Raw genomic sequence first — 13,223 nt, 5'->3', positions numbered from 1 at the left:
TTGTTCCCTAACTCTATATTCCATTATACTGCAAGAGCTTATGGTTGGTGATAAAAGGAAATTGAAGTCTATTATTGCAAAATTGAATCCAAAAGACAAGAAGCATGGATAATGACCCACTTGTACTAGAAGACTTTTCAATACATTAAACATATGAAGAGAAGGTGGGCATCTTGTAAAGGAGCACGTGCAAGACTTAGTGCTTTTTGGGTTGAGTGTATTGGGCAGCATGTGAATGTCTAAATCTCACTAAACATATCACATGATTGATTCTTCAACTATAAAGATAATATCTATGTAAACTTCTAAATACATATATATAATTGAGTTTCTATCTGATAGTATTATTTAATGGATTTAGTGAAACTTCCTAATGTCATTGTGGCATGCCACAAATTGAACCCTCCTTTAGGAATCTAAACAAATCAAGTACAAAGGACACAAAATAAGAGTTATAAGGGACAATGATTGCACCTAAACATTACTTCTAGAATGCTAATAAAAATCTAACAAATATCTAGGACCAAATCAGATATACAAAATCAATCATAGAGGCAGCATTGAAATCAATTAGGGAGTTGAAGAGTTCTTATCCTCCTATCCAAATTAGAGTTAGTTGTATCATCTTATAGCTGGGAACACCCCAAATCCATCACCATTGTTGTGTGCCATCTCCTATTATACCACAAATTGAACCCTTCCTTTAGAAACCTAAACCAATCAAGTACAATGGAAACAAAATAGGGAGTTGTAAGAGATAGATTGCACCTGAATATTACTTCTAGCAAGGAAAATAAAATCTAACACAAATCTAGAAAATATATGAGCTATGGGAAGATACCCATCATTAAATATAGTATTGTAATAACCCACGGTTAGCTCTATAGTGTGTGATTTTGTTAAATAAAGCCAATGGATGCTAGAGACTTTAGCAGCCAGTTTTGCATCAGTGCTACTAAAAATGGGTACAATAGCTGCCAGAATAATCTCAGCATGGTGGAGAAGCATGTCAGAATACCATTTGAGGAAAAAGTGTCCATAAGCTGAATTCCATTCTCCACCTTCACTTTTGAAGAAGTGGGTGTCCTCTGGCCAACTGTTATAGTGTCCCGCATTGCTTGGTGGATGACCCCATTTTTCATTGCCAGTGGCTATAGCTATAACTTTAAGGCTAGACAGCATGTACTGCAATTATACATGCCAAAAGAAATGATGGAATTATATCAATGTCAACGTATGCTTGAAGTTACAATAGCTAGTAATGGAGTAGAAGAAATCATGCAAGAAGATGTTAACAATAAAATATAAGGAATAGGAATGAATTGGCAACTTAAATCATAAGTTTTGAATTTGAATTAGACCTTGTGGATCATAAAATTCAGGTGAAGTTTAATAAGTAATAATATTATATTAAATATCATAAAATTCAATATATTCTATGACTTGGTTGACAACAACAAATAAGGTAAATCCAAACATAAATAGCCTAAAGGAATCAACTCCCAATTTTGAATGCACACACCCTATTGGAGATCAATGCTAAAAATATTAAACCATAAGACTTGGGGACAACAATGCTACACATTAAGATTTAAAGTTTGAAGGTCAAAGGCTTCATCATCCATTTCTATTATTATGTGCACAATATGTCTATTAGCCAAGAACCTCAAACTTCTTTTAACGGAATCGGTAAAAAAATGTATATTGATATTTGACTAATTTATGAGAGATAATTTGAGAACTAACCCAATAGCTATGATTCCCCATGTTGTTTCATTGTACATAAACTTTCCTTCATTCCACAATTTCTTGATTTTATTTCTTCTATTCATGCTTTCAAGGGCAGTTGAAATGACTACAAAATGCAAATAGATCAATTGAGACTAAAAAGGAGATGTCAAATAGTGTTGCTTTGCATAAAAATAACCAAGTTGGAGGACACTTCACATGAGGCATGTTTGAAACATCAATTAAGGAGGATTGGCAAGAACATTGATGCTAAACCCATTTTCAAGGGATGGTGAGCAAGTGTATAGTTCAAGAAAGGGAAAGGAGGTAAAAGCGTGTGGTCATGTCTCCAACATGAGAATAAAGGTCAACTTTTCTTGTGAGTCAAAATTTGTACTAGGTTTTGTCAAAGATATGCTAGAAGACAAGATTCTCAATAAGGATTGGGACTGAGGCATTACTCAAAATTCATGGTAAGAGTATAGGCCACTCCTATGCTTCGAATAGAGTGTTGAAATTAGTGATATCAGAATGTATTTCACAAATTCATGTTATGGGCAGCATTAGTCATGGATCATTTTAGACCTACCAAGTGCAAAGTGTCCATTTTATGTTAGTTTGAGCTTCACTTGGTTTCAAGAACACTATAATATTCTCTACTTAACAAGGCCAACCACGTGAAGGTGGAAGCTCATCTGGCCTCACCCCCCTCCCCCTAACATCAATCTAAAGTACCCATAATCATCTAATTACATACTTCAGTCATTCATTCATCCATTTATGAACTAGAACATGCAATCAATACAATCACATAACATTCATTAATATGATATAAAATTCATTAATACACAATACTAATCAAGACTTCATTAAGACATAACAATATTCATTAACATGAAATAAAAATCAGTATTAATACACATCATTCATACATAATTACTTAAAACAAAGTTCTTTCGTTATCCAACAAGGTTTATCAAAGAAGATTTTTAAAACATCATTTCTTCTTTTTGTTTTTCTAAGCTCTCTTAAGAAAAGCACTCATAGGAGCATCCATATCTACATCATTCTCCTCCTCTTCTAGCATGTGTAAAGTCAAATTATGATGGCTCCTTCTCTTTGGAGGAGCAGGAGGCTGTTGCACTAAAGGGGGCTTTGTTGCAAGAACAAGTGAATGGGATAAATTGGCATACTATTTTTCTGTTTTTAACTGTTACAAGTCTATAATCAAGTACTAGTACAACATAACATGCATTTTTCTTACCTAACAATACACATCATGTACATTAACATTTTGATCTGCCGCCATTCAACATATTGAACACTTGGAACATGCTCCACTCCTTCGGCATGATAACATTGAAGATGAAAAAAATGACATACCTTAGCATAGGTGACATTGCTACATTGGATATACCATTCATAACCTTTAAGTTCACCAACAACACTATAGCCAAGAGCAAAGTTGTTTGGGAGCCTTCGTATAAAGGCTTGTGTGCCTTCTCAAGTAAAGGTATATCAAGACCATCTTCATCATCATTATTAGATTCACTAGTACCATCATTGTGAGCCTCTTCATCACCTGCCCTAATACCATCTTCTTTAATCATGTCCTTTGGCACATTATCATGTTCTTCCATGGGAGTGTTGTCCTCAGCTTGGATATTCACACCTCCATATTCCTCTAGTAGGAAATCCACATTCAGCAATGGACAAAAATCGTGGCCCCCTTCAACATGACCATGTTCCCTACAATGACTCTAGGTTGTTGTGATTAGAATTCTTTGAGTCTTTAAGACTTTACACTTTTTGCAAGGACAAGGTTTTCTTCAAAACTGAGCCCACAATGCAGCCATTGTCTCATTATTTTTTTTAGCATTCATATTGTTAGGCGTGGTCTTTCTTCATAGGAAAAAATATCTACAAATAAATTTGACATGTTGTGATTAATTTTTATATCTGCACATCTGGTTTTTTTTTATTAATGTTTCCAAATGTAACTAAAATGATCTTATAATTTCTAGAAGGCCTAGATGTTTGCAAAATGTGGATTTATAAAAAATGTATGTTAATTATTTGAAAAATGCCTCAAAGAGATGTCACAAGGTGAAAGTTACTTAGGTCCTAACAGCAACATGCTTTGACTAATCCTAATAGCAATGAGTAATGTGATTAATGCATAAACTAATAAAGATGACTAAAAGATCAAAACATATTAGTGCTTCTTCTTCCTTGTATTGTGTAGGTTAACCCTCAATTTTATGCATTTAGGTGGATTACTCTACTTTTCACACAAGAGTTTAGATTCCCTGATGTTCTAAGGATTTGGGACTCACTTCTAAGAAATCCATATGGGCCTATGGTATGTTTCTATCTTCCATCTGAAAGAGAGAATCTTTTATTAATCATTTACACAAAGTTTCAATCAGAGTTTTACAAAAGCTATAAGCTGTCAAATACCCAAAAAACTAAATAAATATAATATGTGCTCTACTAATTTTCTTGATAATGAAATAAAAGATACTAGCATATTATAGAGCTTGAGTCGATGCTTCTGAGGTGTATCACATTTTTGTATAAAATTTTAGGCTATCTAGTGACTGGGCATTGCCTACTCTATTATTGCAAGACATATTACTCTGCATATGTTGTGCTATGCTAATGTGTGTAAGAAGCCACTTGTTGGCTAGTTATTTTACATCAAATCTGAAGTTTCTTCAACATTATCCATTGATTGACATCAACCATCTCTTGCGTGTGATAGATGAACTAAAAACAAAATCTTAGAAGTTTTACACTATTGATATTTGATCATTCAAAATGTAGCAAAAATTACTTGTCAATTTCAAATAGATCTGAGATTTTTTTTATAGAGAGAATAGCCCAATCCATAACAAAAATATGATCTAATAGAAAAATCATATGATTGTTTAATGAATAAACTTTTTATTTTTTTACCAAATGGAAAAGAAATTTCTTTTCTCAAGTCTTATCACTGAAAAGGATCATAGATAAAGCATTTTACTTATCAAGGTTCAATTATCCAGTTTCCATATAGCATGATGCTTAGAAAATAAACTGATGTGATTTTATGAAAATAAATCTAGTCTAATTGCATTGATTGAATACTTAAGGCATGCAATAGTCATTATTATATATGAAATTTATCAAAAGTCAGGTCATAAAAGAAGGCAATCTACGTAAGATATTTTAGTAATACTTTTAGTTTTTAACTATTCTAAGAGGCTTAGATGTATCTTCCTTCAAATTTTGGCTTCTCCTTTGACCCTTATTGGGTTGTTTTAATAATTAATATATTACACATAGAATGCCAAAATATTAGCAAGACCTCTCTACAAATTTGTTTCAGATTGAGACCTCACATGTTTGAAAATTCCATAAACTGAGGAATGAAGCACATTGTGAATCTTGAATAAAACAAAATCAAATGGGTATATGAAACTTCAATAGAACAAAATGTAGCTTTGTTTCCACCATACCAATTCATGTAAAGCCAAAATACTGATGTTTCAGTAGTTCAAAGTTATGCAGCTGTCTAGAATCCAAATATGTTATGTGCAATATCACTTTGCAGACTTGCAATGAGGATCAAATAAAAAAGAAAAAATGGAACTTGCTCAGCAGATGTATTAAGATATATTTGATCTATAGAATTGAGTTCAACATCTTATAATTATGTCTATATTTATGTTAAGCCATGACATTGTGATTATGTACGCTACTGAAAGCTCTCTTGATTTAGCCTTCCCTTGGTCAATAGATGAACATATCAATTGGAAAAATAGCTGAAATGTAATAAGTGTTTCATTTCCAATCTTGAAATTCAGATAATTTCTAATTCAAAGTGACCCAAGAAACTTCTTATTGAACCAAACACAAGGATATTTTTTTATGTTTAAAATGCTCTTCTATCAATTCAAAAATGAAAAATAGATTTTAGCATTTATTAGATCCCTATGATTGAATCTATTGTTATCTAGAATGTGGCCAATTAGCCATAGCTCATGAAAAACATTTATTTAACTATATTTCTCAGTGTTGCTAGTTTATAATCCTATCTAAGGTGTTGGTTATAACTTGAAGATATTTTGGGCATAAACATTGTAAGCTGCTTAATTTGAAGGATTAAATTTTTATGACTTCCATGATGGTGAGAATGGTAGGAGCTTGTTAATAACTTGGTTGATATCTACAATTCAAAAGTAGCTTCTTCTGTGGAAGGAGCAAGTTTTTTAAGAAATGATTCATCTTTTTTCCATAGGATTTTAAATATATCCAAGGATCGCTACAAAGCTTATGTGCTAGAAAGTAGTGATTGTCAAGAGAAGTTTCATGCCTGTCTTACAAAAATAAAGGTCATGATAGATTAACAAGGGAAGGTGACCATATATAGTGGTAGAAACACTACACTTTAAAACAATATGAGATTTTAATAAGGAATACTCCAGTGCTACACTTAAAATTGGATCTTAGGTTGTCTGAAATGGTAGTTTGAAGGAAAAATAGCTCATAGATTAGGTCTGTACATAAAACAAAGTAGGTTACTTTTTAAAGGAAAAAATAAAATAGAAGTGAGTTAAATAACACAGATTTACATTGCATCCTAAGTAATCCAGATTCAAAAAGGATGAAGAGGAAATATGTGCCTAAATAAAAAAGTAGTCCTAAAAGATCATTAAGGAGTTGAAGATGCTACTAAGAAAAATAGTGTGAACACCCACAATTTTGCCAATTTGCACTAGAATTCTTCTTCTCAGGTCCACTTGATTCTAGAAAACAACTATTAGCTACTCCCTACCAGAGATCATGTTCACCAATTACTACCAAATTAAAAAAAAAGTTTTGATTTTATTAATGAGGGGCCAGAGCAATATAAGTTTTTCTTTCTAAACTAGCATTTTTTTATAAAGTTTAATGGCCAGTTACTAATTTACAGAAACAAGATTAGCACCCTAATTAGAATCATTCTAAGGTGCCATCATGCATATCCATGTTGTCTAGAAGGAAAAGGAAAGCATCAATGGTGCATCCAATTTGTGTTGAGCTAGTTTTGTAATTCACCTAATGAAGGAATGACACAACCTTGATTGGGAGAAATTTTGTTACCTGTTAGCTAAAAATAAAATCATTTCAGCAGGCAAGGGTGCAAGACTTGTTAAATTTTTATGTGTTTCTCAAATAGATTATGTGGATTGTCAAGCAAAAGCATCGTAGATGAGGTCTGAACATGATACAAACTATGTTGCTTTTAAAAGAAAATATTTAAATCACACAAATCAATATTATATGCAAAGCAATCTAGATCCAAAAAAGATGAAGATAAAAGATATGTCTAATTAATTAAGACATACCTAAAAGATACTAATAGAGTATTTGAAGATGATTTTCAGAAAAAATGGTGCAAATGCACATGATTTTTCTAGTGGACACAATAAATCTTATAATCAGGTCTGTTTGAACTCAGAAAATAACTATTAGCTACTAATTGCTGAAGATAATGTTCACTAGTTACCACCACATTGAATCACAAGCTTTTCTTTTATTAATGAAAAAAAAACAATTTTTCCTTTCTAAATTAGTATCCTTTCCTAAATTTGGATATCCTGTAATTTTTTGTGAAGACAAAGTTATTGCTCTTATAGGAACCAATGTGAGTTGCCATCTTGTAGCCCACTTTGTCTAGAATAAAAGATAGAGCATTTATGTTGCATCCAATTTGTGCTCGACTAGTGAAATACACCTCTACCATGGATATAAAGCATAGTGAGAATGAGAGAAATTCTATTACTTATTACTTGAAAATAAAACTAGTTGAGGAGGAAAAGGTGCATGAGTTGTCAAAACTTCATGTGCTTCTCAAATAGTTTTTGTGGATAACAAGAAAAGTCTTCACATACCCTCATACATTTTAATATTGAAACACAATCAATATTTTGTTAATAGGGAATGTTTAGTAAAATGATGTAGAGAAAAAGAAACACAATTGCAGTAGCACCCTTCTACCAAAAACACACACCTAGTATACAATAATGGATAAGATCAAGACAACAATAATAATTACTCATTGCTAAAGAATGTGGTATCAAACAGCCGCCAAGACAATTGGGTTCAAGGTGTACTAACATCTCCTAGTAGCTATATATAAGTGTAATTTATTAGTGACATCATTCTTGCCCAAGATATAGAAAAATTAATTTAAAAGACACTAAAGAGTATGATATGGTTCAAGCCAAGTGTTACATCAAAATGTTGCCTAATTAGGTGCCGCAAATCCTATTGTTGTTTACTTGGAGTTGTGACTTTTAGGTGTCACAAGGATGGATTGATTCCTCTTCCAATTACGTGTAACCTGGTATTTGGCAAAAAATGCTTGGAGATGCAGAATTCCTCCATAGAAGAATTGCAAATTCAAGCATAAGAATAAAAATCATGTTCCAAAAGTTATATCAAATCAAAATATAAAAGTTGATGAAATCCACAATGAATTTTTTTGACAAAAACATGCTTCATGCTTGACCTTCCCTCATTGTCACTCTCTTAAGTTGCAAATTATTTCTAAGACAAACAAAAAGAACTAAAGCTTTGATTACATATCCAATTGTCAAAAGCAATTTCCTCATCTTCAAATATCAAAGGGCTTAGAAATTAATTCCCCTAGAGTTGAAAGTAAAACTTAATGAATTCTTCCAAGACACTTTATTGTATTCACTTCTATACCATAAATCAATTCTATTGGTGTTGCCTCATCCCATTCCAAGTTTTTTTTCCAGCAATAGAACCACCGGAATCTACAGAATTTTCTATGTAGCACAACAGTCTGAGTTGCACTCATGCAATGATTCTGATTTCAAAATAAGCTTTAGCAGAGAAATTGGATACATAAGTTTTAACCAGACTCTACTCTAGCTTCAACATAAGAATTATTAAGTGGGACACCTGATAATTTTTCAAAGGGTTCAATAACATTAAATGATTAGATATTGATTCAATCAATTTGTCAAGAGATATATGCACCATGAAGGCCTTGGATACAAGACTCGTCATATTTGTTAGTATACTTCACACTTTGCTTTTGCTATGCAATTTTGATAGGTAATCAATCTATTGGTATTCTGTTTCTATTTGTTCTCTATATGTAAGCTTAAGGGAAATAACAACAATTACCATATCTAGATAAATATTCAAATACATAAAGAACTGTATTATAAAAACAAGTTTCTAAAACAATCTAAACAAAAATTTGAGGATAGAAGCCACCTATTACTTCAAAATTTCTAGAGCAATCGTATCAGAATGAGTGATATGGATCAAAAATTTTGACTCTTGTGCTTTTTTTTTTTGCAACAACCTGTTTGGTTTACAATATATGTATTGTTGTATTAACAGAATGTTTATTACCTTAAGCTTGGTTGGAGGGCAATTCATGAATGTTGATCTCGCTTGAATTCTTAACCCATCCGAGCATCCACAAATAATAGGCATTTATAATTTCCAGTCCTACGAACCTGGGTTTTCATAATAGTATAAATTTCATTCCTACCTACACAACGAACGACGAGCCTACAAATGTTTTAAAAAAAAATTGATCACACACCACAACAACAAAGCACTATAAGCTGACTTTAACCTCAAAATTTCCAACTGAGAAAAGCAAATCTCATGACAACCTATGATACAAAAATCAAAACTAGTACCCAATTATACAAGAATTTGGGCTCTCACGCCAGGGCATCGAAATGGACATAACATATTGAATAATTCTTCTGGAGATAGTTGTGTTCCAAATTTTTGGTATCCATAATGCTTCTGGATTTGATACTGAAACTTTTAAAACATGGTTTAATCCAAAAACTCTATTCACTACCAGAATGCACTGTGGAAATATAATTTTTAATGGACTTAAAATACTCTAATAGATAAAACCCATTATAGTTTTAGTTCTATTTCCTTACTTCCAAAACTTGAAAATCCAAACGAAAAATGCTTACCCATTACACTCTCAGAACTACTTTTTTAATTCTGAATCCAGAATACCCAAATTAAAATTGCTTAGTTATGAAATTTCTGATTAAGCCAAAACCCAATACAATGTTGGCTTAACTAATTTTAATCATACCAAAATCACCTTAGAAAAACCTATTCCTCAATGAATGATGGTCTATTTTACTTGCGATATTAAAGATTCAATGTGCTAGTCTCTTTGATTTCAATCTCCACTTTTATCGGCCATCTCATCCTTTTTCTTCCCAATTTTGAAAATGTAGGGTGTGAAAGGCATATGTTTTGCAAATCTTGTATTTACAAAATGCAAGATTATGACATTTTATTTTACAAGAAATGTATCCAAACACTAATAGTATCCAATTACATTGTCTTCAAAACTCTTGTGAAAATACAAAAAATTGGAGCAAGTGAATAGCAACACCCATTTCACAAAATCAAATAAAAGACCAACTATACTTGAGATTCAATGTATCGGTGCTTCCCATTCCTGCCTCCCACATATGATAATGAAAAGAAGTCAAATAATGGGGAGATAGGACATGTCCACAAGGTTTGTGCTCAACTTTACCTTCTATAGCTTCTCTTTCAATGTTCATCACAGGTGCACGAAAGACAGAGAAATGTGTTTTTGAAAGACAAAAAAATGCGTTTTGTTTTAAAGCACCATGTTGGTCAAAATTTTGACCAACACAGGGCTTACATGTACAAAATTTTTTTTTTACCTTAACATCTCAACCAACCTAAACTTATGTAGTGGATGGTCAAAAATTTTGGTAGAAAAATGAGGTTAAATGTAGTAGTGGAAAGATGACTTCATATTAGGTACAAGAGTTATCAAGAATTATATCAGAATGGCCAACAGTCAAATAAATATACCAATCCATTTGTCACAATTTACTACTCCAAATAATTGGGCTTTTTTTATGCAACTTAATTTTCCATTACCAAATATGCTATTAGATAAATGTAACAAATGTCACTTAGAAGTCAAGTGTAACCCAGTCTCTTAAATTTAAACTACAATTACTTACATGCGAACCATCTAAATGACTTGAGCACATTGTGGAGCTAGAATCAGAGGGTGGTGGTCCTTTTGTTGATATGCCTTTTGAAGGTTGAATAAGGTTCCTGATTTTGCTAACTCGCTCTGTTTTATCTGTTATACTTTATACACAATTGCACTATGTGTTGAAATAGAAAGCCATGAAACAAAGATCAGCAACCATTTGAGTATAGAAGGTGCCAATTTAATATACAAATATGTGCACTTGTAGTTTGAAACTTGAACCCCAAAAAGATAGACACCTTTTAGTACTATTTTGTATGAAACCTTGTTGTTGATTTTGAATGTAAGACTTATAGCTATAGCATCAGGACCATTTTCCTTTTTTGAGTTTTTAGAACTTGATTTAGCTGGAGCTGGAGAATCAGAAGTACCATCATTTGATACCTCCTCAATAATACATTCTTGTAACATGAAACATTCATTCAGTAAAAATTATCAAAAACCTTAGCAAAGACATTAAATCATTAAAAAGTTTTGTGGTGCATGCTAGATAATCAAGAAAACCAAATACTTCATACAAAATTATACAATGGATAAATAAACAAAAACAGTCAATCTCATTTTTTCGTTACTTGATTTAGAAGTTTAAAGGTTCCAATTACAAAACAATTTTTGTATCCTTTGGGGAACTTTTGAAAAAGACCAAAAGCCTTTACAATGACAAGAGATCAACTTCTAGTATACTTAAATGTTAGTAAAGATCTACATTGTAAATTTTCCTGGAAGTGACTGGCACTCTCAAGTTTGCATTCAAATCAATAGTCATGAACTATTTCAATGTACAGCAGGCAAAAATAAATTGCATATAGGAACAGAGTAGTATAGTTGTACTTATTAATCATGCACAATATAATCAGAGTGCACTTGTGACCAATAGATATCTACTAAAAATATACACTTCCATGATCTGATCAAAGTACTTCGAATCAAGATTTCCAAATCCAGTTCTTCCCTTCATTTTGGCATAGCCATTAAAACTTATTTATAGGTAACTATAATTAGTGATTAGCCATAATTAGACTATGCTTTCAATGATGGAAATTACCAACCACCACTAGAATGAAATCAAAACTAATTTGGTAAAGGGAGAATAATGCAAATCAGTACATCAATTATAACACACACAAAGTAGTTAAAACATATTTTGACTTTCAAAAGTAGATTGGGAGCTTTTTAGACACATTTCATATCATTTATTCTACTCTTTCAATTCCCAATATAGAAAACAGTTGAATGCATAGAATATTTTGGACTCCAGATTGGTAGTACATTCAGAAATGGACAAATTTGAAACAAAATTTTTGACTATCAAACAAAGTAACAATAAAAGATTCATCAGCAACTTATACCTCCAAATTAATGACTCCTCTAAAATGCCTTTCTTCTGGTTTTCTGGTGTAACCAAGCTGTGAGAACATCAAACCCAATTCATTAAGATGTATAACTTCAATTGAACAAATTACAATTCTATTGTACACATCAAATGCAACAAACCTTTCTAGATTTCTCATTCAAAAAAAACCACTCCTAACTCCAACCATTTGTTTTTGCACTTTTCTTCAGCAAATACCCTGACATCATCAATCAATCTTATTTAAAAACTCATATAAAATTCAAGAGTAGATTACCACAGTGATGGGCAATTTCTTTTGATTCATACAGTTGTACATAAATTGATACTTCTATAAAGAATCAGATAAACAAGCCCCAGCATAGCAAAACTACATTACTAAAAGTAATTTTCAAAAAACACATAAAAATATCAGAACTGTGATGCTTTATAATGTTTCTAGACTACTTATAATCCAATGCATCTCTTGTTTGCATAAGAAATGCAAAACCAAAATTCAAAAACCTAAAATATTCTAAAAGCAAGCTTTACTTTGATTTGATTTTCAATCAACTATTTCCTTGTAATTCAACTATTTTTTTTTATCGCATGTCTAATCAAAGGTTAAGTTAGACAATTTATATCAAACCCTAGAGTGCAGAATCTGCATACCATATGCTAAAGTTTAACATAAATGAATAGACAAATCTTACATTGTGGCTATCAATGACCAAGAAATAAATTTGAAATAACAAGGAGCTGTTGGATATGGATTCTTCAAAAATGAGTAAACAAAGTTTTCAGCTAGGCATTGGCCTAAAATGTGAGTTATTAGCACGTGTCTCACACACATCTTAGTTTGAACATGCGAGCTAGTGCATTACACTATTAAGAAGTAGTGAGAATGAAACCTAATAAGTAATAATGTTGTGCATATGAATATGACTTATCAACCAAAAGAAAAATGTTATTAATGAATATATTCATCATAATGATAACCACTAAAAGAGACGACAGAGTTCTCAAGGCGAAAAAAGGATATTAATTCTAAATCAATTGAACATATCAAAAACA

This window comes from Cupressus sempervirens, chromosome 3 (assembly GCF_028749045.1).
Source record: "Cupressus sempervirens isolate cs-2001-9-10 chromosome 3, ASM2874904v1, whole genome shotgun sequence".
Taxonomy (NCBI): Eukaryota; Viridiplantae; Streptophyta; class Pinopsida; order Cupressales; family Cupressaceae; genus Cupressus; species Cupressus sempervirens.
This window is presented reverse-complemented; position numbering follows the sequence as displayed.